This window comes from Chelon labrosus, assembly GCF_963514085.1.
Source record: "Chelon labrosus genome assembly, chromosome: 8".
NCBI lineage: Eukaryota > Metazoa > Chordata > Actinopteri > Mugiliformes > Mugilidae > Chelon > Chelon labrosus.
The window spans coordinates 34,629-59,777 of record NC_140358.1 but is presented as its reverse complement, the minus strand read 5'-3'; positions in this window follow the sequence as shown (position 1 = coordinate 59,777).

The window sequence follows — 25,149 nt, the reverse complement described above, 5'->3', positions numbered from 1 at the left end:
TTGATAGCTATACATTTGTTAGCTGCAATTAGGGCTACCGACAGCATCTTCTTGATCGGTGAGATCACCTTCCCGTGGCGAGACAACTCTTTGATCAGGAATTCATCGCTGATAAACGGAGGAACGTTGGACAGGGTAATCCGCGTCGCCGGCTGCATCAGCGGCAGCACCGGCTCAAACAGCCCGTTCACGGTGATCCCCGTCTCCACCAGCATGTTAGCTTGCTCCACCTTCTCCAAAAACAAAACCACTGCTTTGTTCATGCGAGCAGCAGACTTTACCGAACTGTGCCCAACAATTTTGTTTGGTCGGAAGGCCACGCAGACGATTATCTGATAATATATTTCATGTGTATTCATATATTGTTTAATTTAGATATGAATATACCATATGATATATTATATAGTATATTATGTATGTAAGTCATACATTGCAATATATGGGAAAATACTGCCCTTTAATTAAATAAATTATTGCCCTTTTCATATATCAAATAAATACATAGATATACTATATAATATATTGTTATATATTGAAATATTTCCCACATTAGATATGAGATTATATATTGGAAGATACATTGTAAATATATGTAAATGTATATGTACAATTATATGAGATAATATACCTCAATGTACAAGATAATATAAATAGATCAATATGGGGACATGTCTTAAATAGATTGATAAATATATTGATTTACATTAAAAAATATATTGTAGAAATGTGTAAATATGAAATAATCTAATTCTCTGGCCAGAGAATAAAAGTAATCATGGTAACAAATAAAGAAATTACAACAACATACTGAAGGAGTCATCCATTCATTCATCTTCTGTAACCGCTTGTTCCTGTTAAGGGTCGTGGGGTCTGCTGGATCCCATCCCAGCTGTCATCGGGCGAGAGGCGGGGTACACCCTGGACAGGTCGCCAGTCTATCGCAGTGCTAACACAGAGAGACAGAATCACCAATGAACCTAACAAGCATGTCTAATTTCAGTCGACAGCACATTAACCCTCGCACTCACCAGAGCCTCGGGGGTCTCCGGGACACCGAGCGAGCGGACGACCCTCACCAGAGCCTCGGGGGTCTCCGGGACCCCGAGCGAGCAGAAAACCCTCACCAGAGCCTCGGGGGTCTCCGGGACCCCGATGGGGGTGAGGGGGGACTAGGGTCTCCAGGACCCCAAGAGAACTGACAGACAAGCACCCGGACCCACTTGGCCCAGCCTGGCCCGGGTCAGCTCGGCTCAGCTCCTTGCCGTGCGGATGGGGGCATAAGGGGGGCCGAGAGACGGGGGGGTCTCCCGTACCCCGGGGGCTACGCGGAACCATCCCAGGGGTTTCTCTGATCTGATCTCTGCCTTGGGCCTATGTGTGCTGCCCGGTGGCAATTTAACAACAGCCCGAGATATCTGAGTTGCAGACAAGGCCAGGCAAGAGCCAAACTTCAAAATGTGGATAAGTTGGATAAGATATACCTTCCCCCATGGGCCAAGGTGGTTATTATGGCTTGAATTAATTAATTCATTAATCAATTAAGCTTGAATGGGACGTGTAATGAGGGAGAAAACATTATTTTAATCCTCCATGAGAGGGGGGCGGCTGCCATCCAATTGATCCGATGAATCGAGGCTAAAGCCAAAACTCTCTTAACTCCATAGATTAGATTATTTAAATCTAAAAACAACAAAAGAGGAGTTTCTCATAGGAACCTTATACAAATCAGTACAAATTCATTGGTAGAACAGAAGAATAGGAAAATTTTATGTGGTCTTTTAAATGTCAGATCTCTTTGGTCTAAATCTCTTAGTGAATGCTTTGATAACTGATCATCAGATTGATCTATTTAGTTTGACTGAAATGTGGCGGCAGGATGATGAATATGTTAGTTTAAATGAGTCTACACTGCCCAGTCATAGCAATTATCACATTCCTGGAAGCACAGGTACAGGACTTATCTATTAATCCTAGACCTAATCAGAGCTTTAATTCATTTGAAAGTCTTACTCATAGTCTTGCTCATCCAGACTGGAAATAAACAAAAAACAATTATTTTTGTTGTGGTGTATCGCCCACCTGCTTTTTTTTTATGTGATTTAGTACTAAGAACAGATAAAGTCATTATAGTAGGTGACTTTAACATCCATGTTGATGCTGTCAGTGACAGCCTTAGCTCCTCATTTACATCATTATTAGATTCAATTGGCTTTTGTCAGAATTTAAACAGATCAATTCACTGTTTTAATCACACCTTAGATCTCGTACATACGGTGTAGAAACTGGAGGTTTAACAGTATGTACTCATAACCCTCTTCTGTCTGATCATTTCCTCATAACGTTTGAATGTACAATAACGGATAACACAGGAACTGGTAGGCATTTCATTACAGTAGATGATTATCTGATGATGCTGTAAGTAGATATAAGGAATTAATTCCTTCTTTACCTCGGTGCCATGTGCCAGTGATGTGGACAAGAGCAACCACAATTTAACTCCTAAATAAAAAAAGATTATTTTGTTGATGGCACTGCAGCATCGCTTAGTTTATCTATAAACTTAGTTGCCCCTATGAAAAAGAAGGTCACGAATCAGAGGAGGTTGGCACCCTGGTATAATTTACAATTGCGCTGTTCAAAGCCGGCAGTCCGAAAGCTAGAAAGAATTTGGCATTCCACTAATTTTTAAGAAGCTCACATAGCCTGGCAAGATTTAACAATTTTAACAACTAAGTTTGACAACTTATAAAAAAGCTCTCCATAGTATAAGAACAGCATATTATTCATCATTAATGGAAGAAAAGAACAACAACCCCAGATTTGTTTTCAGCACTGTAGCCAGGCTGACAAAGAGCCACGGGTTTATTGAGCCATCTATTCCTTTAGCCCTCAGTAGTAATGACTTCACGAGCTTCTTTACTAATCAAATTGTAGGCATTAGAGAAAAAATTCAAGGCATCCTTCTGACAGCTGTCAAAGATGTAAGTACAGTGGAATTAGAAACTTCTGTAAATCAGTATCTGGAAACCTTCTCTCCAGTAGATCTTTCTGAGCTCTCTTCAACAATTACAGCATCTAAACCATCAACTTGTCTTCTAGATCCAATCCCAACTAAATTGCTCAGAGGGTTTTCCATTAATTAACACCTCCATATTGAACCAGATAAATGTATCTTTATTAAAAGGATATGTGCCTCAGTCTTTTAAGAAAGTCACTCTAGACCTAGATGTTTTAGCCAACTATAGACCAATTTCCAACCTTCCTTTTGTTTCTAAAATTCTAGAAAACGTTGTTGCTAATCAAGTGTGTGACCATTTAAACAGGAATGGACTGTTTGAAGAGTTTCAGTCAGGTTTTAGAGTTCATCACAGTACAGAAATGGCTCTGGTTAAAGTTACCAACGATCTTATGGCTTCAGACAGTGGCATATTCGGAACCATGATAACAGGCTTTCTGCTGATTGGATTAGGCATTGCCCTGGTGTATCGGAAAATTCGGAAGACGGTGTCAGCAGTCCAAAGCCCAATGAAGCTGCCCGACATGATTGATGGAGTGAGCCGAGCTGTTAGCGCTCAGACTGTGGTCAGTAACCACAACATGGAAAACTCCATGGAGAGAGGTATCAGCGCACTGACTGTGGTTATAAACCGCAACATGGAAAACATCTTGGAGAAGCTTTCGGCTTTGCAAAGGCGAATGAATGGATTTGAAGACCAGAATGGACAAATAGAGTAAGTCGTGTCTATTGAAATGCGACTACTCGCCCTAACCCAAACAATCATATTCTAATCTGCATCCCGGACCCGGCCGGCCTTGGCCAAGGCCGCTGCTGGAACAACCCCCCACGAGATCGCTGCAGTGAGACGCTCTGTCCCATCCCTCACTCCCTTCCTTCACGGACACCTGTTGATGGTTGACTCCATCTGGGACCCAATCAGGGACGTCTCCATGGCAACCATGGTGTGTTATCGCGCTGACATCCTGCGAACTGAGGCACTGTTTGGGAGGCTAGACGAAGCGACTCTCCAGGCTTATGTACACACACACGCCCAAGGACACTCACACACATGCACATATGCAATACACCTCCCGAACCCAAACCCACGCCTTCGCCGCTTTTCACCACCCAGTGCATCAGGCAGGTTCCGATGGCGGCGCCCTTGGGGCAGCGGCTGGGGAAGGCTCCCTGTCTGCGCTGGAACACCCCCTCCCCCCTTCCTCCTCCCCCGGTGCAAGTTGTCTTTGAGTTCTTATGTTGTAGACTGTGCTCAGAAGTGCTTATGTTACTGAGGTTTTTTCCTGGTCCCACACTGTACTCCCCCAGGAGTGTAGTCCGGGAGCTGCTTTTTTTTCTCCTCTCCTCTCCTCTTGTCTCTTCCCTTTTCCTACCCACACTATTACCAAGCCCGCTAGCAAGCTCTGGGAGCTCTGGGAGGAGCTCTGGGAGTAGCCATAGGCACGAGGCACTATTAATCTTCTGCGTGTTTCTTTGCAGTTTTATTATTCATTTTCCGCCCTTTTTCGCCGAAGAATGCGGCCCGAACCAGCGAGAGGACCCCAACACATGATATATCAAAACGTGTGTTTTGATCCCGAATCCCGTGCTATTACTTTTATAAGGGATTCGTGAGTTTTTCGCCAATTTATTCGCGAAAAACCGCGATAAATTTCCCATTGAAATGAATGGAGAAGCCCGAAAAAAAAAAAAAATCAACAGACATTTTCAACAATCAACTGCTCTGGCATACTTTAACCGAGAGACTTCATTTGAACTTTAAAACGTAGGTACTCTTGCCTTCTCTTCAGAGATTCACTTCACTTATCGACAACTTTTACCGTTTTTAAACTATGAAGCCTCAGAGTTGTGTAGGTTTTTACTCAAATTTCAGGGTTTATAATGGGTGTGTATTGCGCGGAATGTTTGTGCCAGAGTGGATGACATCATCAGCTAGAGTGAGGAGGAGAGAAGAAAATTAGGCAAAAAACTGTACAGAAACTGCTCCCGTGGCCACAAATTTCACACCTCAGATATAATTTATACATAGAAACGTAGGAAAATTTGTCTTCTCGCTCAAATTCGTCTGCTAAAGCTGTAAAGTCTTATAGTTTTGGCGTGAGACGCAAAGATGCGCCAGCAACACCCATCCACAGCTCCATAGACTGCCATGTTAAAAAGGTAGGGAAATTTCTGGAGGAAAGCAGAAGTAACCTTTTTTGAATCGCTTTAAATAGGTCACATTTCTTCATTTTACCCACAAACTGCATATCTAGACGTTCAGGAAAGCCTCAAGATGCCCAAAGTTAAGTCGGTTCAATGATTGGAAATACGGTTTGGCCACAAGTCCTTCCTGTTCGAGGCGATATTTCAGCATTTTCTCTCTCTCTCCCCGTCTTCCAACTGACATTCTAACAGGAGCAGTTGACCCTGGTAGCCATGACAACCAGACCCCAACCAGCTTACACACGTTCACACACGCAGCTGCAGGGGACGAGAGGCGGGAAAAGAGCTCTCAGTGGAAAACATGATCTGCCAAAACATTAAAACCCCCCAAACCATCCCTGTCTCCCATGGTGCTTTCACACAGCTGCTGGGCCTCTTAGCTATAGCTCTTCTCATTGACTGAATGACAACTTCATGTTTGACCTTTTCCTTTATTTTAAACACAAATTATATCTGGCTGCTTTGCTGAAACTCCTGACACAACATCCCTGACCCGTTTCCTTCATCTCATTAGGTCAGTGAATAGCTTAACTGCTAACAGACGCTAACGACTAGCCGCCCAGTGATTTAGCCGACGACTAGCCTTCCAGCATAGCGCATGTATGTTAGCAAGCTAGCGGAGCTAACGGAGCTAGCTAGCCGCTACCTTAACGTTGCGGACTCAACCGCGGAGTTAGCCTCGAGCTAACCGCTAGCTAACCGCTAGCTAACCGGGATTTAACCGCGGACCCGCGGGAGTTAAACACGAATTAGCTGCGGCAGTTAGCCGTGAGCTAACGCGGAGGCTAGTGGGGTTAGCCGCCGGCTAATTCGCCGCGTTGCTAGTGGGTGCTTATCACAGTAATAATGTTGAAGTTTTACAATTTAAAGGGAAGATATTTTTAAATTAAACTGTGTCAAACTGAAAAATATATTATTCCACCACATAAAGTAGGAAACATTTATGGCTTGCAACAACATAATGACAGTATATATATAATTGGAGTAATTAGTGCCGAGTGCCTATGACCCGAGGCACTACTCCCAGAGCTAGCAAGCTCTGGGAGTAGTGCCTCGTGCCATAGGCACGAGGCACTATTGTTCTTCTGCGTGTTTCTTTGCAGTTTTATTATTATTCATTTTCCGCCCTTTTTCGCCGAAGAATGCGGCCCGAACCAGCGAGAGGACCCCAACACATGATATATCAAAACGTGTGTTTTGATCCCGAATCCCGTGCTATTACTTTTATAAGGGATTCGTGAGTTTTTCGCGAATTTATTCGCGAACAACCGCGAGAAATTTCCCATTGAAATGAATGGAGAAGCCCGAAAAAGCGGCAACATTCCAAAATTTCCAGCTTGGCTTTGTCGAGCGATTACTCGGCCATGCTTTGTAGTAGAAAAATGCTTGGAAGTTTGTACGAGGCACGGGAAGTGTAGCTTTTCTTCCTGAAAACGGCGTTTCGATACCTTTTACGGTTTGGTCAGGGTCGCAGTTTACGTTTTGGTTAAATTTGGGGAAAAAGATTAAAAATCAGCGTTTATAATGGGGCTCTATGGCCCACTCTAACTGTCACTCTAGCTTCAGAGTTTCGGTGATATTCTGAAAAAAAAAGGTTCAATCTCACGTGGTGGCCACAGTTTTTGAGGTACAGAGATAAAAAATACATAAAAACGTAGGGATTTTTGTTGGCTTTAAGATGGTGTTGGTTTGATATGTGTGGGACGTACGGTTTGGACTGGAGGCTCCTCTAAGCGAGGAGTGCGGCGACAGCTTTTCGAATTTTTCCCCATGTGTGTGTATGTGGAAATCGAGAGGGATTTCTCGACGATTTTTCGTGTCGCATACTTTCTTTCCAAAACGACTACGGCCACAATTTTGGCAGTACGCGCGTGGCAACAACACTAAATTGTAGAAAACCCTTGGCTGACGCTCACGATGTGTTTGTTTTCTCGATAGCACTTGTAGTTTTTGAGATACAAGCATTTGTTCGGAGGGCAAATCCTAGTCTGCACTTTCCCTCTGACTCAGGCAGAGGTGAGAGGGAGAAGGAGAAGGAGCAGCAGTTGACCCTGGTAGCCATGACAACCAGACCCGAGTGGCGGGAAAAGAGCTCTGAGTGGATAACAGTATCTGCCAAAACATTAAAACCCCCTCAAACCATTACTGCAGTACTGTAGGGGGCCAGAACCTGACATTATGACCCCCCCACTCCAACCCCCCCCACCCCCCCTCCCACTATAGCATTACAGACACAGACTGCCAAAACATTATGACCCCTCAACCCATTACAGGACTATAGTAGGGAGCCAGAATCTGACACTATGACCCCCCCCTCCACTCCATTTAAGCATTACAGACACAGACTGCCAAAACATTATGACCCCCTAAACCCATTACAGGACTATAGTAGGGAGCCAGAACCTGACACTATGACCCCCCCACTCCAACCCCCCCACCCCCCCTCCCACTATAGCATTACAGACACAGACTGCCAAAACATTATGACCCCTCAACCCATTACAGGACTATAGTAGGGAGCCAGAATCTGACACTATGACCCCCCCCTCCACTCCATTTAAGCATTACAGACACAGACTGCCAAAACATTATGACCTCCTAAACCCATTACAGGACTATAGTAGGGAGCCAGAACCTGACACTATGACCCCCCCACTCCAACCCCCCCCACCCCCCCTCCCGCTATAGCATTACAGACACAGACTGCCAAAACATTATGACCCCTCAACCCATTACAGGACTATAGTAGGGAGCCAGAACCTGACACTATGACCCCCCCACTCCAACCCCCCCACCTCCCCTCCCACTATAGCATTACAGACACAGACTGACAAAACATTAGGGACTCTCAGACTGTTACAATGGGGAGACAGAACACTCCATGACCCCCCCCCCCCCTCTCCCTCTCGCTCTCTCTCTCCCTCTCCCTCCTTCCCTCTCTCTCTCCCTCCCTCCTCTGTTGGTGCTATCACTTTATTAGGTAAGTGAGTTTCTAGAATTATTTATATGTTAAGTGTTTGTGCCCAACATAGCTGAACTGTTAATAGAAGTTAACTACTAGCCGCCCAATGTTTTAGCCTTAGGCTAGCCTTCCAGCATAGCTCATGTATGTTAGCGAGCTAGCGGAGTTAGCAGCTAGCTAACCGCCGCGGACTAAACCGCGGAGTTAGCCTCGAGCTAACCGCGAGCTAGCCTCGAGCTAACCGCAAGCTAACCGGGATTTAACCGCGAGCTAACCGGGACTTAACCGCGAGCTAACCGGGATTTAACCGCGGGAGTTAGCCGCGAGCTAACGTGGAGGCTAGTGGGGTTAGCCACTAAAACTGTGTCAAACTGAAAAATATATTATTCCATCACATAAAGTAGGAAACGTTTATGGCTTGTAACAACATTAATGACAGTATATATATATAATTGGAGTAATTTAATATAATATGATATTTTTAATTAAATAAATAATGAGCTGTTGAACACTCATAAGAGTTATATTCAGTATGTTACATAACATTATTTGACATGTCTATTTGTCTGCGTATAGTTTTCCTCCAGCTGATCCAGACAGACTGCAGTGACGTCCAACATGAGACAAAGAGCTGGACTAACAGGACAGTTTGAAGGTCTTCACTTCATCGCTGATTCCTTGTTACAGCCTGGATGTGTTAAGTTTAATATTGACGTTTTTCTAACTGTAAGACTGTGCCGTAAACTGTTAAACTATTGCTCAGGTAGGAGTAATGAGTTTTATTGTTAAAATTATTATGATTAACGATCAATTATTACGATTTGCTTGTTCTTTGTCTGGGGATCCTAGTGAGGACAGCCCTCTTAAAGGTGGGGGTGTGACGATCCCTCCCACTCTCTTCCTTATTTGATGCTGGCTTTCAGGTGGAGCTGGGAGGGGTCTGCTGCCTGTACCTGCCCTTCAGTTTGTAGAAGGGCGTAAAGGACGACCCTTCTCAGTGTCTCTCTCTCTCAGCCAGGCCTACTGCATCCTCCTCATCCTGTTTGGTTTGTTGTACCCTGCATGACATCAAACTCACACCCATCCAGTCAGAAGGAACCAGGCCTTAAATGACTATTTGAGTTGTTCTTTTTGTTATAGCTGCTGCTCATGGTAGTAAAGACATGCTACTTAGTAAAGACATTCGCGACGTAAGTCGCGAATACTTTCATACCTGTCTTGACCTGACCATTACTTTTTGTAGTCAAACTTGAAATTATTTGCAACGTAAGTCGCAAATATTTTCACCAGGATTATATTATGACTATATGAACAGGTGATCATTAAAGCATCATAGCATCTTAGTATAATTGCATTGTAGCATCTTAGCATCGTAGCAACATAGTATCTTAGCTTTGTAGCATCTTAGTGTCATAGCATCTTAGTATCTTAGCATCATAGCATTGTAGCATCTTGGCATAGTAGCAACATAGTATCTTAGCTTTGTAGCATCTTAGTATCATAGCATCTTAGTATCTTAGCATCATAGCATTGTAGCATCTTGGCATAGTAGCATCATCATAGCATCGTAGCATCGTACTATCACAGCAATATAGCATGGTATCGCAGACTGCTGCGGCCACTGCATCACTCTCGCGATTTCCCGCAGGGGAATTGTCTCGTTTAATATAATATGATGTTTTTAATTAAATAAATAATGAGCTGTTGAACACTCATAAGAGTTATATTAAGTATGTTACATAACATTATTTGACATGTCTATTTGTCTGCGTATAGTTTTCCTCCAGCTGATCCAAACAGACTGCAGTGACGTCCAACATGAAACGAAGAGCTGGACTAACAGGACAATTTGAAGGTCTTCACTTCATCGCTGATTCCTTGTTACAGCCTGGATGTGTTAAGTTTAATATTGATGTTTTTCTAACTGTAAGACTGTGCCGTAAACTGTTAAACTATTGCTCAGGTAGGAGTAATGAGTTTTATTGTTAAAATTATTATGATTAACAATCAATTATTACGATTTGCTCGTTCTTTGTCTGGGGATCCTAGTGAGGACACCCCTCTTAAAGGTGGGGGTGTGACGATCCCTCCCACTCTCTTCCTTATTTGATGCTGGCTTTCAGGTGGAGCTGGGAGGGGTCTGCTGCCTGTACCTGCCCTTCAGTTTGTAGAAGGCGAAGCATAAAGGACGACCCTTCTCAGTGTCTCTCTCTCTCAGCCAGGCCTACTGCATCCTCCTAATCCTGTTTGGTTTGTTGTACCCTGCATGACATCAAACTCACACCCATCCAGTCAGAAGGAATCAGGCCTTAAATGACTATTTGAGTTGTGCTTTTTGTTATAGCTGCTGCTCATGGTAGTAAAGACATGCTACTTAGTAAAGACATGCTAATTGCTAACATTAGTGGCTAATGCTTTACTACCAAGAGCAGCCAGCATGCTAGCTGCTCATGGTAGTAAAGACATGCTAATTGCTAACATTTGTGGTTAATGCTTTACTGCCATGAGTAGCTAGCGTGCTAGCCGCTCGTGGTAGTAAAGACATGCTAATTGCTAACATTAGCGGCTAATGCTTGACTGCATGTAAAGACATGCTAATTGCTAACATTAGTGGCTCATGTGTGTAAATATACATGTTAAAAATTACTATTTGAGGTGTGCTTTTTCAATACAGAACCCCGGCAACAGCCCACTCGGCACTCTCAAAATTTCCTGCGGGAATTTTCTAGTTTAATATAATATGATGTTTTTAATTAAATAAATAATGAGCTGTTGAACACTCATAAGAGTTATATTAAGTATGTTACATAACATTATTTGACATGTCTATTTGTCTGCGTATAGTTGTCCTCCAGCTGATCCAGACAGACTGCAGTGACGTCCAACATGAGACAAAGAGCTGGACTCACAGGACAATTTGAAGGTCTTCACTTCATCGCTGATTCCTTGTTACAGCCTGGATGTGTTAAGTTTAATATTATTGTTTTTCTAACTGTAAGACTGTGCCGTAAACTGTTAAACTATTGCTCAGGTAGGAGTAATGAGTTTTATTGTTAAAATTATTATGATTAACGATCAATTGTTACGATTTGCTCGTTCTTTGTCTGGGGATCCTAGTGAGATCCCTCCCACTCTCTTCCTTATTTGATGCTGGCTTTCAGGTGGAGCTGGGAGGGGTCTGCTGCCTGTACCTGCCCTTCAGTTTGTAGAAGGGCGTAAAGGACGACCCTTCTCAGTGTCTCTCTCTCTCAGCCAGGCCTACTGCATCCTCCTCATCCTGTTTGGTTTGTTGTACCCTGCATGACATCAAACTCACACCCATCCAGTCAGAAGGAACCAGGCCTTAAATGACTATTTGAGTTGTGCTTTTTGTTATAGCTGCTGCTCATGGTAGTAAAGACATGCTACTTAGTAAAGACATTCGCGACGTAAGTCGCGAATACTTTCATACCTGTCTTGACCTGACCATTACTTTTTGTAGTCAAACATGAAATTATTTGCAACGTAAGTCGCAAATATTTTCACCAGGATTATATTATGACTATATGAACAGGTGATCATTAAAGCATCATAGCATCTTAGTATAATTGCATTGTAGCATCTTAGCATCGTAGCAACATAGTATCTTAGCTTTGTAGCATCTTAGTATCATAGCATCTTAGTATCTTAGCATCATAGCATTGTAGCATCTTGGCATAGTAGCATCATCATAGCATCGTAGCATTGTACTATCACAGCAATATAGCATGGTATCGCAGACTGCTGCGGCCACTGCATCACTCTCGCGATTTCCCGCAGGGGAATTGTCTAGTTTAATATAATATGTTTTTAATTAAATAAATAATGAGCTGTTGAACACTCATAAGAGTTATATTAAGTATGTTACATAACATTATTTGACAGGTCTATTTGTCTGCGTATAGTTTTCCTCCAGCTGATCCAGACAGACTGCAGTGACGTCCAACATGAAACGAAGAGCTGGACTAACAGGACAATTTGAAGGTCTTCACTTCATCGCTGATTCCTTGTTACAGCCTGGATGTGTTAAGTTTAATATTGATGTTTTTCTAAATGTAAGACTGTGCCGTAAACTGTTAAACTATTGCTCAGGTAGGAGTAATGAGTTTTATTGTTAAAATTATTATGATTAACAATCAATTATTACGATTTGCTCGTTCTTTGTCTGGGGATCCTAGTGAGGACACCCCTCCTAAAGGTGGGGGTGTGACGATCCCTCCCACTCTCTTCCTTATTTGATGCTGGCTTTCAGGTGGAGCTGGGAGGGGTCTGCTGCCTGTACCTGCCCTTCAGTTTGTAGAAGGGCATAAAGGACGACCCTTCTCATGGTAGTAAAGACATGCTACTTAGTAAAGACATGCTAATTGCTAACATTAGTGGCTAATGCTTTACTGCCAAGAGCAGCCAGCATGCTAGCTGCTCATGGTAGTAAAGACATGCTAATTGCTAACATTTGTGGTTAATGCTTTACTGCCATGAGTAGCTAGCGTGCTAGCCGCTCGTGGTAGTAAAGACATGCTAATTGCTAACATTTATGGCTAATGCTAGAATTAGTGGCTCATGTGTGTAAATATACATGTTAAAAATTACTATTTGAGGGTATTGTGAAGCTATACCACACTAAGCCAATGCTAAAACTAGTGGCTAGCGCATCATGCTAATTGCTAACATTTGTGGCTAATGCTAGAATTAGAGGCTCATGTGTGTAAATATACATGTTAAAAATTACTATTTGAGGGTATTGTGAAGCTATACCACACTAAGCCAATGCTAAAATTAGTGGCTAGCGCATCATGCTAATTGCTAACATTTGTGGTTAATGCTTTACTGCCATGAGTAGCTAGCGTGCTAGCCGCTCGTGGTAGTAAAGACATGCTAATTGCTAACATTTGTGGCTAATGCTAGAATTAGTGGCTCATGTGTGTAAATATACATGTTAAAAATTACTATTTGAGGTGTGCTTTTTCAATACAGAACCCCGGCAACAGCCCACTCGGCACTCTCAAAATTTCCTGCGGGAATTTTCTAGTTAGTGCCGAGTGCCTATGACCTGAGGCACTATTAATCTTCTGCGTGTTTCTTTGCAGTTTTATTATTAGTGCCGAGTGCCTATGACCCGAGGCACGAGGCACTATTAATCTTCTGCGTGTTTCTTTGCAGTTTTATTATTCAATTTCCGCCCTTTTTCGCCGAAGAATGCGGCCCGAACCAGCGAGAGGACCCTAACACATGATATATCAAAACGTGTGTTTTGATCCCGAATCCCGTGCTATTACTTTTATAAGGGATTCGTGAGTTTTTCGCGAATTTATTCGCGAACAACCGCGAGAAATTTCCCATTGAAATGAATGGAGAAGCCCGAAAAAGCGGCAACATTCCAAAATTTCCAGCTTGGCTTTGTCGAGCGATTACTCGGCCATGCTTTGTAGTAGAAAAATGCTTGGAAGTTTGTACGAGGCACGGGAAGTGTAGCTTTCTCTTCCTGAAAACGGCGTTTCGATACCTTTTACGGTTTGGTCAGGGTCGCAGTTTACGTTTTGGTGAAATTTGGGGAAAAAGATTAAAAATCAGCGTTTATAATGGGGCTCTATGGCCCACTCTAACTGTCACTCTAGCTTCAGAGTTTCGGTGATATTCTGAAAAAAAAAGGTTCAATCTCACGTGGTGGCCACAGTTTTTGAGGTACAGAGATAAAAAATACATAAAAACGTAGGGATTTTTGTTGGCTTTAAGATGGTGTTGGTTTGATATGTGTGGGACGTACGGTTTGGACTGGAGGCTCCTCTGAGCGAGGAGTGCGGCGACAGCTTTTCGAATTTTTCCCCATGTGTGTGTATGTGGAAATCGAGAGGGATTTCTCGACGATTTTTCGTGTCGCATACTTTCTTTCCAAAACGACTACGGCCACAATTTTGGCAGTACGCGCGTGGCAACAACACTAAATTGTAGAAAACCCTTGGCTGACGCTCACGATGTGTTTGTTTTCTCGATAGCACTTGTAGTTTTTGAGATACAAGCATTTGTTCGGAGGGCAAATCCTAGTCTGCACTTTCCCTCTGACTCAGGCAGAGGTGAGAGGGAGAAGGAGAAGGAGCAGCAGTTGACCCTGGTAGCCATGACAACCAGACCAGAGGCGGGAAAACAGTTCTCAGTGGATAACAGTATCTGCCAAAACATTAAAACCCCTCAAACCATTACTGCAGTACTGTAGGGGGCCAGAACCTGACATTATGACCCCCCCCACTCCAACCCCCCCCACCCCTCCTCCCACTATAGCATTACAGGGGGAGCCTGTAAATTGGGAGCCAGAATCTGACACTATGACCCCCCCCCCCCCCCACTCCATTTAACCATTACAGTAAGAGACTGCCAAAACATTATGACCACTTAACCCATTACAGGACTGTAGTTGGGAGCCAGAATCTGACACTATGACCCCCCCCCCCCCCACTCCATTTAACCATTACAGTAAGAGACTGCCAAAACATTATGACCACTTAACCCATTACAGGACTATAGTTGGGCTGCAGAATCTGACACTATGACCCCCCTCCACTCCATTTAAGCATTACAGTAATAGACTGCCAAAACATTATGACCCCCTAAACCCATTACAGGACTATAGTAGGGAGCCAGAACCTGACACTATGACCCCCCCACTCCAACCACCCCACCTCCCCTCCCACTATAGCATTACAGACACAGCCCACATAACAATTTTTGGTTCGGGGAAGGTTCGCTGAAGGTTCGCTGAAGGTTCGGGGAACGTTCGCTGCAGGTTCGCTGAAGGTTCTCTCCGAACGTTCGCTCACGGTAGCGCAGGAAAGTTTTCTGAACGTTCGCCGAACGTTCCCTAAAGGTAATATACATTGTTCCGCGAACCTTCGGCGAACCTGCAGCGAACGTTCCCCTGAAGGTTCGGGGAACGCTAATTATAACAACAGTTGCAACAGTACCCCCAATTTACCAATGTATTGTCCGACGCCTGGATGTCCCTCGGAAAAACCTAGCCTACAGTCAATGGGGAAAACTTATTTTATAGCCACCTTATAAGCTATAAGCCACCTTGTAAGATGCTATATATGTTCACTATATTTATTATGGTCAATGAACAGACGGTATGTAAAACATTGAATGTTTTATTAAGTATTTGCTGGAATTGCAGACGAGAATGATGCATAGTTTATTCAGGCGACACTTGGTTTCAATCCGGGAGAATCTGCAGTCCTTCTCCTGCCTTTGGATGATGAGTCTTTCAGTGCAGCTCCTGTGAACGAGAAGACATGACACTAAATCTACGTGTTCTTTTAAAATGTACCGAGCATATTTGGGTTAGCCGTTTTCCCTGGATGAAAAAGCACACTGGATTACTGGACGAGAGATTGGCAGGTATGTTAATTGTCTAATGCTTTTGTAAACGTGTCCCGCACCAAAGGGCTACATTATGCAGGCATGCTGATTTAACCACATGTGTGTGAAACACATAGCGCTAGTGCATTTTCCAAGGTTTTGGCCTAGTATTTGATTCATTGTTTACAATGAATTGAACATTTACTCATACTAATGACAGATGCACTGTAAGCCCGCTTTTATTAAGCAACTGTAGGAAGGCGTTCGGAAATGTCAACAGATGAGCGCATCAGTGCACACGGGGCAAAAAGCGCCGTTATAACACAGGCGCACACATGTAGTTTAATACGCACGTCTTTCGTTGTCCTGGCTAGTTTGACACATTTCCGCACACAGGAAGACGGATTTGGGGTAATATTTCACATTTATTTTAATCACAAAAACGAACCTTTGCATCAAGTGAAACAGGCCCATTGGCTACCTACATAATAAGCAGTTTTAAATTTTAAATGGTCAATGCCTTATCGCGCTGATGTGACCGAGCCCGACCCGAACCCGAGCTTCTAAATATCTGTCCGAACCCGGCCCGGCCCGTCGGGTACCGTCGGGCTCGGGTCGGGTATCCATCCTCTAATATGCATAGCTAGACACAGGTAGTATAACTGTACCTTTGTCAGAAAATGTCATTTAACAGCGAATGGCAATAGCACATTACATTTTGAGTCTGTAAAACCTGTATGATCTGAAACGTACTGCATGATCTGAAACTGACTACATGCTATGGCTAGTAAATGCATAATGCTCAAGACATCATAGTCGTACAGTTTTCTTTATCAAAGGAGGCCTCTGTTGTGTGGTCAGAAGTGGGACTAGACATGGGCCATGGGTGACAGCTGACAACTGTCCTTTCCAATACTACCCTTGGGAGGACAACAACGAAAATCAATGTGAGTATTGAATCACAAGTGCACACTGAAAAGACAACAGTTTTTGTATTTGGATAAAAAAGACACAATTTTTATAAACAGATATTGATTCATTTTCCTTTGCAAGATTTGTTTAAAAGCAGATATAGTGCTTACACAACTTACATTAGAGGCTGAAAGTCCACATCGCAGGGATCCATGAAAAGGTCTTGAATACTGAAACAAATAAATGATAGTTTTAAATGTCAGATATATTTAGTAAGTACGTTCTCAATTAATATGACCCATCATGAGTTGTCAATACTTATCAGCATTTCCCTGGAGCTTCATTCATCTTTGCAGAGTTGTTTTCTCCAATTCACCTTACCACCTGTCCACCTATCTGTACCACTGATCTGCAGTTATTGCTCTATAGATATACATAATAGTACTAGGCCACAACTATTAGTAGAACACAGACATTACTTAAATTTGTACACAGATACCACTGGAATTTGTACTAATTATCATACACCTTATCCACTATATCAAGTAAATGACATGACATGAGATCCATAAAACAGATTTTATTTTACACTACTGGTGTATTCCTCCTTTCCTCTTCCATCTTAAACAAAGAAAACAAATGCAAGATTGTTATTAATGCTTGATTGAAATAATTTTAAGAGGGTGGTTATGGTGAAATCATTAAGACTCATTTACCACTTTTATTTTCTGTGTGGTGCCAACTTAAGCGCCTGGCCAATGGCATCTTCTGCCTCGTCCGCCTTTATTTTAAATAATTTCTGGCATGCTCCTAAATTACATAATAAAGATTAGAGTTGTCAAACAGCTCCATGTGTTAACACCATTGTACATAGAGTGTGGCACCGAAAACCCAAACAATACCCAACTCTAATTGTAGTAAGTAAATAAAGTATTTATTGCAATAAGCAACAGCTTACCGATCATTGCTTGGCATAGCCTTAGCTTGCTGAAAGGGCGCTTGCCCAGCCTTCCCCTGAAACTAAAACTTGACCAGAGGTCATTGTTGCCCACTCGGCGGAGCATTCTCCTAACGGCAGCATTTAGGTTTGCTCCGCCTAGTGAGCGCAGGTACATAGTCTGAAAGACACGGAGAGATCATTGTTAGCTGCCACTGCCCTGTTATCCGTCATCATCAGCTCAGTTGTGGGCACAATGATGAAGATGACTATATTGCGCTATAATCAAAATGCATACCTTCGGAGAAATTTATACCTTTTATATAATATACCTTTTATATTTTCCAGCCCTATAGCTCTGTGTGTGTGTGTGTGTGTGTGTGTGTATGAAATTGAATTGGTCACCATTTTTTGTTTTTTGGCCTTGTCTTCCAACTCCTTCTCCAATCTCTCCAGGTCCTCCAGGGTCTCACAGGGATGGTCCAGTAGGTCGTCTGTATTTCCAGTTGGCATATTCTGTTTCGTTAAATTTATAATTTGTTGCTGCTGTTCAATTATTAGATCTAATTTCATGAGCACTTTCCTCTGAAAATCTAGAAAAAAAAAAAAGGAATGTATCACAATTTTATAAAGAAATAAAGAACTGTATTATGTAGATACTATCTTATTAAAGCCTTTGCAATTAAAGGAACACTCCACCTTTTTTGGTAAATTGGCTAGGAGGTATACCAGACAAATTTAAATAACTCTAGGACACACTGCAAATAGGGTAAATTCCCAAAAAAGGAGGCATGTTCCTTTAAGTAAAGACAGCTGACTGACAGTATTTAGACTTACTGTCATTTGCCAACTGTGTTGTAGTGTGCTCAGCTTCAAATGAGAAAAGAAGACATATTTGCATTTGATGTTACAAATGTTGAGACATTAATACATTATATGATGTATTAGTAAAGGATAATGTATAGCACGCCGGTCATTATTGGGAAAATAAGTCCCTTCAGGGCAAAGCAAGACCCCTCCGTGCCCGTTCTATACATTATCCCGCTTATTATATGGCTACTTGTCGTTATTTGGAGGTCCTTAGACAAAAATAATGACTGGTAGAACTTCGGGAAATCCCATTCAAGTCAATGGAGCGTTCTACTTGCATTGTGAAGAGCCGTATAATAAGTAATAATAATAACAACAATAATAATATACTGTTTTGTGACACCAATACAATAGTTAGGACAGAAAGGTGATAAAAGGAACAGTGATAGAACAGTTTGTAAATGTATAGCCTCTAATGTATTTCATTTGTTTGTTTTTAGAGGATTATTTCACAACATTGTGCTTACCATTCGAAGGACCCGCCAGCGGAGATAGACCGGTAACTGCAATTTCAAGAAACGAATGATTGTGAAATGCAGTTTTCACACTTAAACACTATTTTTATTTGTAATTTCAATATGTGTATTTCACTTACCCTGCACAAGTGTGTTGGTTAGAATCCCTGGAGACCCTGGAGACTCCAGGCTTCTCGGCCCACGTTGTGTTGAGAACAGGTCTTCGGAGAGCTCATCTAGTGATCCAAAAAAAAAAGGAGACTCTATCATCGAAGGTATGAGTACAGCAAAACAGCAGAACATTTAAGGATTTTGTTTACGCCTTACCTGGAGTCTCCGAGTCACTCCCAAGTGTGTTCCGGTTGTTGTCTATCAATTAGAATGTTTTTTTAGTTAATAGTTGTTTTAATGGCTGTATTATAAATAAATGTAAGTTCCCCCCCAGAATTGTACTTACATTCTGGAGTAGGTGGGAGGGCTCTGGGAGTAGTTGGGACTGGCTCTGTTATTTTTTTTGCGGGGGGTTGGGGCATTTCATCTGCAAAGTTAAGAAAAAATAGGCTTTAAGAGTGATTTTGAGGTGGTTAAGTCGGAGTGGTCATGGTTCGAGAGGGAAGTGGCAGCAATGGAGACTTGTACTTACATTCTGGAGGAGGTGGGAGGACTCTGAGAGGAGTTGGGACAGGCTCTGTTATTTTTATTTTTTTGGGGGGGGGCATTTCATCTGCAAAGTTAAGAAAAATTAGCTTTTTAACATCAACAACAGCAAATCTGATAAAGTGGGTCTTCAAGGGTGATTTTGAAGTGGTTAGGTCAGAGCGGTCACGGTTCTAGAGGGAAGGGGCAGCAATGGAGACTTACCATCAGAGGACTCAGAATCGTACCGAGTCGGCCTTTTGACCTTTCTTTTTTTTTTTTCATTTATTTCAGCCTCACTTTCCAAATTAGACGTAAACGTCGCTGTTTTTGCCTTCTCAGCTGCCCTACTGTATGAATCTTAAGGGAAAGAATGGGAGAAATCTTTCATGCAGTTTAGTAATATGCTAAGTACAATATGTTTTGCCTCCATATAACCAGGTTTGCAATTCTTCAGACTTAACACATGCCTGATATCTGCCATTGGTTGTTTTTATGTATTTTTTACCTGTCCTTAGCCATATTTTTTTAATTGGAAACTTGTTCCACCTCTCCTTATCAGGCAGGACCGCCTTTATTACTTTTTTCCGGACCTCATTATTGGTCCAGAATGCAAATGTTCCCTGTAAAGTTGTGAAAGTAGACATGTACATGTATTGCAGAAAACATATAATTTATCTAGGCATTAACATTAAAAGTACCTTTTTTTTTTTCACTACCCAGGTGCTGGGAACAGCAGCCATTGCGCCGTCTTCAAACTCTACCACTGCATATTTTTTTTGATCAGCCATTTCTACAAAGGAAAGGATGTTAAGGTAAGCGTGGTAAAGTAGTGAATGTTATATTGTTTTGTTGAGCATGCATGCCGTTCAGTTGAAAGCCCACTCACCACGTCAAGGTACAGGCCAATGAGTGGGGTGTTAGTATGTGTTAGTAAGTGTTAATGGGGTGGCCTTTTTAAACACTCCTTGTGAGAGTCCTCTTCGTTGCTGGGGCCGTTTATGATCCGCTCAGCAACAGTTTCAGCCGTCGTTTGTTGTGTGGCTCTATGGTGTCGGTGGTGGCCTTTTTATGCACTCCTTGTGACAGTCCTTTTCGTTGCTGGATTAAATTTATACAGCTATCTTAGCAATACCCATGTCCCGTAATGCAGACTCTAGGTATGCCAAAGAAACTGTGTGGTGGCCTTTTTAAACACTCCTTGTAAGAGTCCTCTTCGTTGCTGGGGCCGTTTATGATCCGCTCAGCAACAGTTTCAGCCGTTGTCGTTTGTTGTGTGGCTCTGTGGTGTCGGTGGTGGCCTTTTTATGCACTCCTTGTGACAGTCCTTTTCGTTGCTGGATTAAATTTATATAGCTAGCTTAGCAATACCCATGTCCCGTAATGCAGACTCTAGGTATGCCAAAGAAACTGTGTGGTGGCCTTTTTAAACACTCCTTGTGAGGGTCCTCTTCATTGCTGGGGCCGTTTGTGATCCGCTCAGCAACAGTTTCAGCCGTTGTGTGGTTAAGTTGCATGGAGGACTTCCATGAAGACAATCTCATCTCTGTTTTCCATCATTATTGCTCTCTTGGTGCAACTGGCTTCTGGAACCATCATTACTGAATAGCGCTTCGAGTGCACCTTAAAACACCCAATAATGCGCGAGTCACAAGGACTCAAAAACAAGGGAAGAGGTGATTCATATACCCGACACCGTAACAGTGGACTTCCAGAATCATCTTTGTTGTCTGTTTCTTCGATCACCTCGTAGCATTTGCCATCGACAACAAAGCTGTTGTTTGGTCGTGACACTTTACTTTTCTCTGGCAGCATGACGTTCCTTTGGTGTTGCTTCATCTCTTTGAGCCTCTTTGTTACCTGTACAAGTGGCTGTTTTCCCGATCTCACAAGCCGTTTTAGTCTTTGCATGTAATTCTCAAACACAAATGCACTGCAAGCATCCAGACATCCAAATCTTCTTGCTTCTGCAGCGACATGCACAAGAGAGTGTACATTGTACACCATGAAATGGTTCCCATAAAGGTCCTTGACTCGATTTACAAAATAAGCCATCAGCTCCTCAGCATACTTGTTGTGCTCCTGTTTGTGTGGGCTAAGGAGGAGACTCAGGGCTATGCTGAACTACATGAAGTGATCATACAGCTCATCCTTTAGTATGCCCTTCAGCACCACTTTGCCTGTGTACGCTGCAAATTGGCGTAGCTCTGTGGCTTTCCATCTGTCGATATCCTCCAGCTTCCGAGGTTTTCTAGCAAAGCAACTGGGCATTGATTTCCTCAGTGACAACAACCTTTCGCTTACCTGATTTACTTGACCAGCTGACATGCGTGTCCTTTGCGGCCCCTTTATCCAGACTTGTAGGAGTTTCTTCATGACTCCTAAGCAGACTTGGTGCATGTAATCAATGGGAAACTGCTCAACCATGTCTACTGGGAGCCTCATCAGTGGTGTTGTTGGAATGTCCTCGTTGTGTTGGCGGTCCTCCATCAAGCGGCGGAACTGGTCATCTGTTCTTAGACTGAGATCATACACTTCTGGGAATGTCATCCTTCCTTCCCATACACCTCTCTGATTGCACTTGTCACAGCCATGATAACCTGTGTATTGTTTGCTGCGTTTGACAAAAGCTCGAGCAGGTGCATCACAGACAACACAGCGAATTTTCACTCTGATGGCTCCATTGTTGAGACCATCTCTCAGTAGGTCCTGAAGATCGTCTGCCATTTCCTCCAGGAACTCAAGTGAGTTTGGTTTAGTTTGGCCTAGTGTTAGGACCACAGGAAACACCGTTTGTGGTTGTAGGCGAATACAGCAAAGGACTGGCCACATTGTTGTCTTGCTGCTCTTGAAAAGTGGTAAGCCATCCACATTCAAAGAGATTTCTATTTCTCCTACCACTTCAATAACTTCTCTGGGGTAAAGCTCCAGCTGTTCCATGAGTGTGTCCTTGAAATCAAAATGTATGTATTGCATGCCCGATTTCATATTGACTTCAATGTGTCTTGGAGTTTGCATCAGAGTACGAGCAGTTGAAGGCAATTCAGGGTGGCCATGTATTTTTAAACCCTTCAGAAGGTCATCCAAGGCAGTGTGGGAGATCTGGTGTTTTGAGGCCCACCCCTGAAGAAAATCCTTAATTGAATGAGGATCGTCCTCCACTTCAGACTCTTCTGAGGTGGTACTTGCCTCCTCTTCTGTAGTGTCAACGTCAGAGGCCAGAGAAGCAACTGCACCCACCTGTTCCTCACTGTCCTCTTCCGTCTCTTCTGAGTTGCTTCTCTCCCCTTGTTCTGTAACCTCCAAGTCAGAATCAACATTGTCTTGTTCCTGCTCCATTGCTGCTCCATTGTCTTGTTCCTCCTCTTCCATATCTTCACTTTGTTGTTGGTTGACAGTCATCAGAGTCCTTTGAGCAAGCTTCCATCGACGAGTATACTGCTGTCTTTGCAACCTGTCCATTCTTGAATGGTCCAAGCAATGGTCCAAGGAAGAGCTAATGCTTACCTGACACTTGACTTACCTGACACCTGATACTTACCATGCAAAATTGACACCTGATACTTACCATGCAAAATTGACACCTGATACTTACCATGCAAAATTGACACCTGATACTTACCATGCAGAATTACTCACCTGTATAACCAAAAAAAAAAAAAAAAACAGCCTTAGATTACTATTTTGTTGTCGTCACAAAATGAGATAGAGAGAAACAAAACCATATTGACAAAAAGTGTTGGGACATTTAAAGTACACCCATTCAAAGTTTAACATATGTGCAACAGCAATGCTACACTGTTGCACTAACCAATCTCTGTTGACATCTCTATTGAGCTTATAAAATCCAAGTGCTTTTACGTGTAACTGTTGGTATACCATAAAAATAACAACTAGACAATTCCCCTGCGGGAAATCGCGAGAGTGATGCAGTGGCCGCAGCAGTCTGCGATACCATGCTATATTGCTGTGATAGTACGATGCTATGATGATGCTACTATGCCAAGATGCTACAATGCTATGATGCTAAGATACTAAGATGCTATGATACTAAGATGCTACAAAGCTAAGATACTATGTTGCTACGATGCTAAGATGCTACAATGCAATTATACTAAGATGCTATGATGCTTTAATGATCACCTGTTCATATAGTCATAATATAATCCTGGTGAAAATATTTGCGACTTACGTTGCAAATAATTTCATGTTTGACTACAAAAAGTAATGGTCAGGTCAAGACAGGTATGAAAGTAGACTTACGTCGCGAATGTCTTTACTAAGTAGCATGTCTTTACTACCATGAGCAGCAGCTATAACAAAAAGCACAACTCAAATAGTCATTTAAGGCCTGGTTCCTTCTGACTGGATGGGTGTGAGTTTGATGTCATGCAGGGTACAACAAACCAAACAGGATGAGGAGGATGCAGTAGGCCTGGCTGAGAGAGAGAGACACTGAGAAGGGTCGTCCTTTACGCCCTTCTACAAACTGAAGGGCAGGTACAGGCAGCAGACCCCTCCCAGCTCCACCTGAAAGCCAGCATCAAATAAGGAAGAGAGTGGGAGGGATCTCACTAGGATCCCCAGACAAAGAACGAGCAAATCGTAACAATTGATCGTTAATCATAATAATTTTAACAATAAAACTCATTACTCCTACCTGAGCAATAGTTTAACAATTTACGGCACAGTCTTACAGTTAGAAAAACAATAATATTAAACTTAACACATCCAGGCTGTAACAAGGAATCAGCGATGAAGTGAAGACCTTCAAATTGTCCTGCGAGTCCAGCTCTTCGTCTCATGTTGGACGTCACTGCAGTCTGTCTGGATCAGCTGGAGGAAAACTATAGGCAGACAAATAGACATGTCAAATAATGTTATGTAACATACTTAATATAACTGTTATGAGTGTTCAACAGCTCATTATTTATTTAATTAAAAACATCATATTATATTAAATTACTCCAATTATTTATATATACTGTCATTAATGTTGTTACAAGCCATAAACGTTTCCTACTTTATGTGGTGGAATAATATATTTTTCAGTTTGACACAGTTTTAGTGGCTAACCCCACTAGCCTCCGCGTTAGCTCGCGGCTAACTCCCGCGGCTAACTCGCGGTTAAGTCCCGCGGGTCCGCGGTTAAATCCCGGTTAGCTCGCGGTTAAGTCCCGGTTAGCTCGCGGTTAAATCCCGGTTAGCTTGCGGTTAGCTCGAGGCTAGCTCGCGGTTAGCTCGAGGCTAACTCCGCGGTTTAGTCCGCGGCGGTTAGCTAGCTGCTAGCTCCGCTAGCTCGCTAACATACATGAGCTATGCTGGAAGGCTAGCCTAAGGCTAAAACATTGGGCAGCTAGTAGTTAACTTCTATTAACAGTTCAGCTATGTTGGGCACAAACACTTAACATATAAATAATTCTAGAAACTCACTTACCTAATAAAGTGATAGCACCAACAGAGGAGGGAGAGAGAGAGAGAAGGAAGGAGGGAGAGGGGGGGGGGGGGGGGGGGGGTCATGGAGTGTTCTGTCTCCCCATTGTAACAGTCTGAGAGTCCCTAATGTTTTGTCAGTCTGTGTCTGTAATGCTATAGTGGGAGGGGAGGTGGGGGGGTTGGAGTGGGGGGGTCATAGTGTCAGGTTCTGGCTCCCTACTATAGTCCTGTAATGGGTTTAGGGGGTCATAATGTTTTGGCAGTCTGTGTCTGTAATGCTTAAATGGAGTGGAGGGGGGGGGGGGTCATAGTGTCAGATTCTGGCTCCCTACTATAGTCCTGTAATGGGTTG